At 42.0% G+C, this 6,000-nt stretch overlaps 1 pseudogene; it reads left to right on the forward strand.

The window, feature by feature from the left end:
• Positions 1-375: 375 nt before the first annotated feature.
• Positions 376-4,794, forward strand: LOC121552175 (annotated as a pseudogene).
• Positions 4,795-6,000: the final 1,206 nt, after the last annotated feature.

The following is a 6,000-nucleotide window of genomic DNA, read 5'->3' on the forward strand; positions in this document are numbered from 1 at the left end:
ATGTTATATTTCAGTGCCAGAAATATGTGAGAGAAAGGGAGCGATTGTTATTAGATTTGAGGAGTAATGGGGTTGAAGAACCAGGATTAAGTGCACTGCTGGGGAAATCTTCAGGGGATGTAGTATTTAATTATGTATTTAGTTTCACCCTATACAAACACTGCAATACATCCTTAGGGAGACAAGATTATTGGGTAGGATTTAGACCTTCACTGTCGCTGGTCCACACTCCAGTCCAGTTGGTGGCGGTAATGCACCTTAAAGTTGGTTGCCAACCGCCATATAACATCCACAGATGAAAAAGAAACAAAAGCGATATTTTATTTAGCTACTCAACGTTCGAATGTAGCTGGTGGTCGCCACATACATATGGCTATGGTGAAATACGTGGTCCAGGGGTGTCATTTTACATTTCAGTCATTTAGCAGACGCTCTTATCCAGAGCGACTTACAGTTAGTGAGTGCATACATTTTTCATACTGGCACCCCGTGGGAATCGAACCCACAACCCTGGCGTTGCAAGCGCCATGCTCTACCAACTGAGCTACACGTGTCCTAATCGAAGCGACAATAATAAAGGAGCGTTTCTGAATCGACCTTCCAATAGGTTTTTACATTTTCCTAATGACCACGCTCAAGTCACAGTGTGGCTTGCCGCCCTGCGAGAGACAGAGAATGAGGATTCAACGGAGGAGCACATCATATGTGAAGACCACTTTCTGACAGGCCACATAACATCACGCGGAATAAGCGATGATGCCATTCCTACCATGCCACCATACCTCGACGGACCACCAAGTCTGATCAGCCCATGGGGCGAGGACTCTTCTGAGGAGGAGGAATTCGTGGATGATGATGATGATGATGATGATGCTGTTGGTGTTGCTACGGCTAAGCACGTGAGGATGCTCTCAGGATCACTTTGATTGACAGCTTTCTTATTGCATTCATTGTAGTCGTTGTTTTTAGTTATCCCAGTCTACATGTATTTTATTTACAGAATGACGATGTTGAAGAAGAGTACGACGAGAGTCAGGCCGAGACAGAACCATCTGCATCTAGGTAAGGTAACAGCACTCTAGCCTGTATGAAATATAATGAGCATTAATCCTTTTGTGTTTTGGTCCCTCAATCGAGTAGTGAATTTCAAACACAGATTCAACCACAAAGACAAGGGAGGTTTTTCAATGCCTCACAAAAAAGGGCACCGATTGGTAGATGTGTAAAAAAATAAAATATGTATATATATATGTCTCTTTGATCATGGTAGTTATTCATTAGGCTTTGGATGGTGTATAAATACACCCAGTCACTACAAAGATACAGGCGTCCTTCCAAACTCAGTTACTGGAGAAGGAGGAAACTGCTCAGGGATTTCACTATGAGGCCAATGATGATTAAAACAGTTACAGAGTTTAATGGTTGTGATATGAGAACTGAGGATGGATCAACAACATTGTAGCTACTCCACAATACTAACCTAAATGACAGAGTGAAAAGAAGGAAGCCTGTACAGAATACAAAATATTCAAAGCATACATCCTGTTTGCAACAAAGCACTTAAGTGGTTGTTGTTGTTTTGTTTCCCTCTTCACTCTTGGTCCCGTGAACTAGTTGAAGACAAGGTATGGGTGATCATCATTTCTGAAAATCTATTTATTATTATTCAACATCAACCTGGCATTGAATGACCCTTTGACACTTCTTTGCCTTGGACAATTCCTGCATCCAGGGCTGACTCCAGGCATAAGTGACATAAGCGGTTGCTTAGGGCCCCAGGCCGCTAAGCAACCACTTTAAAACTGGAAACAATTTTTTATTTTTTTTGCTGTGCCCCATGGCAAAATGTGTAGAATTGCAGGAAATGCACTTAATTTTTTTTTATCTCCGCCATCAAGGGGGGGCCACTAAAATGTTTTGTCGCGTGGGTGGGGGCAATAAATCTCGCTTAGGGCCCCCAGATGGCTGGCTGCATCCCTAATGGCATCATATCCACTATTTAGTGCACTACTTTTGACCAGTGCCCATAGGGGAACACCTGTGACCAGGTGAATCCAGGTGAAAGCTATGATCCCTTATTGATGTCACTTGTTAAATCCACTTCAATCAGTGTAGATGAAGGGGAGACAGGTTAAAGAAGGACTTTTAAGCCTCGAGACAGTTGAGACATGGATTGTCTATGTGTGCCATTCAGAGGGTGAATGGCAAGACAAAATATTTAAGTGTCTTTGAACAGGGTATGGTAGTAGGTGTCAAAGTGCACCGGTATGAGTGTGTCAAGAACTGCAACGCTGCTGGGTTTTTCCTGCTCAACAGTTTCCCCTGTATATCAAAATGGTCCACCAACCATGGCTTTGATGAAATATTGTACATTTCTCCTACTGTAGCCAGTGCCACTGAACCCAAGCCAGTGGTACTGGACACCCTTTGTCCGCCAGGATCTGTCCCTGGCTCTGTTGACTAAGAAGTTCTTAAGGCTGTTGCGTGGCATCCCTCATGATGTCATGGACCTTAACCTCGTGGCACAGAACCTCAACACACGCAAACGGAGGGTCTGTGACGTCACCAATTACCTGGAGGGGATCAAGCTCATTCAGAAACAATCTGCCAACAAGATCAATTGGATGTGAGTACTACAGTTTCAACACACAAGCGCTTCGCTAGTCTGTGCTCCCACCTTCTGTGCTTAATTGTCTGTTTTGACACGATGTGTTCATGCAAGGTCGTATTCATTAGGCATCAAATGGAAGAAAACAGACTGAAATAGGGAGGGACTACCACCTGAACAAAATTAAAGACACATTTTTGTGTTCTGTTGCAAAACGTTTATAAACATCTTCCACGGCGTGCCCTAATGAAAATGTGATCCCTGTTGTTGAGCTGCTCTTGTCTATTAATGTTCTGTATTATGTCATGTTATCTGTGGACCCCAGGAAGAGTAGCTGCTGCTTTCGTAACAGCTAATGGGGATACTAATAAAATACCAAGACCAGGTCACCCTGCATGGTTGCAAGGGGTTTGTCTGTATTCTATAACTGAGTGTGGTATCCTCCTCTCCCTCCCCAGAGGTCCGTGTCCAGTCAATGGTTTTGTGGGGCCGAAGCAGAGGCTTCAGCGGGAGGTGCAGAACCTGAAGACGGTGGAAAGTCTGGATGAGCTCATCAAGACCTGTGCACAGCAGCTCTTTGACATGAAGGACAGCCTAGACAACAGAGAATATCCTTTTAGAACACAAACACTGTAAAAAAAAAACTATTGGTCGCTAAATCCGGCTAGAAGGACCATGTAAAAACTATTGGTCGCTAAATCCGGCTAGAAGGACCATGTAAAAACTATTGGTCGCTAATTCCGGTTAGAAGGACCATGTAAAAATGGTTGGCTGGTATGCCCTCACCCGTCTGTTCAGCTGTGAATGCCCTCACCCGCTATATACTTATAACTGAGTGGTTTGGTTCTGTCCACTATAGTGCTGTCCGATCAGAACATGATGTTGAGGCCCATACTGAACACTTGGTCACCACCACACCCACACACACACAGACACTGCTGTTTCTATCTGAGGATGTTTATATGATTGTGGTCATCTGAATTACTTGGAATTTTATTGTTGTTTATTTTGGTGCATGCACAACATTCAGACATTCGTGTTACTGTTGACAATAAAAAGTCCTCAGAAACATGCGTCTTCTCCCTACAGACAACGATAACACTCTGATCTGAGTGGGCGGGTGCAGTGTCCAGATGCGCATTTCCAAACGCTCTGATTGGTTGCGAATGGCAGGGCAGCCAATCTAATGGGATTTAATGGAAATTGAAGGGACCGTGAGGGGAAGTTAGGTAGTAAAACTAATACTCTACCTTTTACATGGTACAAACACTGGTATTTTAAGTAGCTGACAACACTGAGAATAGTAGATGAGGAGACACAATCCAAAAAGTAGCGAAATGCAGACTGATGATAGTAATAAATTACTGTCTAAAAAAATATGAAAGTCACTCTCAGATTTACGCTGTGAATGAACCAACATTTTGGGACATAACGTTAGGTTTGAGGCCGTTACGATTGAGGCCGAACAGCTGTGGAAACCGTCACCAGTCCTAAAGTACAAACAATTTGTGTGTCCTGCTGTTGTATCCTCTTTAACTGCCTCTGGACATTAGCATACGTTACCCACAGTGACATCAGTGGTATCAAGGTGTTCCAGGAGCAGACGGTCGTTGCCATTAAGGCCCCGGAGAAGACCAAGCTGGAGGTGCCCACACCCAAGGAGGTACAGTAAGCCCTGGAGGGCCAATTTCAATCCTGCTTTACAGACCTGGGTCGTGTTCTTTAGGGAACACAGTAGCAAAACGTGGTGCAATGAAAACTGGCGTTTCTTATTGGACAAGCTAATATAGTACATCTCCTGTTTCCACAGTTTTCTTCTGTTTCATGCCTAATGAAGACACTACTCTGTAGCTGTACATGAATGCTTATTCATTCATGACGCACTGACACAAACTAAACAGTTGCAGAATCGGTACAATTCTAAACCACTGAGTCTGATGTTGATTGGCTGAACTTATCACTTTCTTGAATTGTTTCCATTTTAGAACGGCATCCAGATCCACCTGAAGGGAGGCAGGGGACCAATCAAAGTGCTGACCTGTGAGATGGGCGGGCCTCCACGTGACACACAGGGAAGTGGAAAGACAATGGACTTTCTAGCACTGGAGGAGAGTAGGATTAAGGCCATGCTTCTGCAGACAGGTAACAGCTGTGCTTTTCAATCAATCAAATCAATCAATTGTTAAGCTATATTAGGTGCCTTAGACATGAATTTACCTCTATGTAAAGTACATTACTTTCTTGAGATATCCTACTCTGTAAAAAAGGGATTATGACATGATTGGATTGGAACATTGAATGTGCTCCCCACTATGTTCAGCAGAGGGAGCTGTTAACTAGAAAATAGGTTTGTGAAATGCTGTATCAAATGAGGTCAGTTACTTCACAAAAGAAAGGTATAAAGGTTGATGTTTTAGGTGTGGAGTCCAAATCAACTGTTAATTTCTCTCCTTCTGTAGGGACCTCTGCATCACAGAATGCTGTACAGAGTGGACAGTCTGTCGTCACACTGTCCTCATTGGACGTTTTTGTCACACTGTTCGGACTCTCACAGATTCCACATTCTGCCATTGTCATTTCAGGAAGAGACCATTTTTGGTCATTTTTATAATTTCTCTGTGTAAAATCCCAAGGATTATAGCAAAATTATTGAAGTAATGTATGAATGGTTTGTAAAAAAAAAAACATGAAATTGCAAACTTTATTTTTAAATGAGTTAAATAAAGTGAATCATCATTTATGGTTACAATACACTACTACTGTAATACTGTACATTTATGATCTTAAAATATGTGCAAAATGTTTGAAAGTATCAATGTGACCGCTAGTCATTAGAAAGTACATAATGCTCGCGTACAGAAATGTGTGTACTGTGCATGGCCGTGGGTATTTTTCTCCCTGCTCTGCTGGCGAGTATTTTTCGCCGCTCATGCAGGAGTAATAAAGGCCTAGTGCACTCATTTGGTGGAAACGAACAAACAAACAAAAAAAATATATATATATATTATTTGTATTAGTAATATATTTTATTTATTTATTGTGATTTATCAGGGGGTGCTGCAGCACCCTCGGCACACCCAGTTCCCGCGGCTATGGTACTGTGTATTTGATCATTGTCTAAAGCAGTATCACCATGTAACCTAGTGGATTGGAACATAATGTGTATGTTCTTTGCTTTTGTAAAAAGAAAAATCTGGCCATATTTTAAATGTTCTGTTGAAAGTTTTGCTTTTGTCTTTCCTATGTTTGTTTTTTTGGGATCATAGTCTGTTAATACTAATGAAGAAAACACTTCAAATGCATCCTCATATGAATGAACTCACTTGTATATAATATATATAGTTGAAGTCGGAAGTTTACATACACCTTAGCCAAATACATTTAAACTCAGT

Source organism: Coregonus clupeaformis, unplaced genomic scaffold (assembly GCF_020615455.1).
Source record: "Coregonus clupeaformis isolate EN_2021a unplaced genomic scaffold, ASM2061545v1 scaf0041, whole genome shotgun sequence".
NCBI classification, from domain to species: Eukaryota; Metazoa; Chordata; class Actinopteri; order Salmoniformes; family Salmonidae; genus Coregonus; species Coregonus clupeaformis.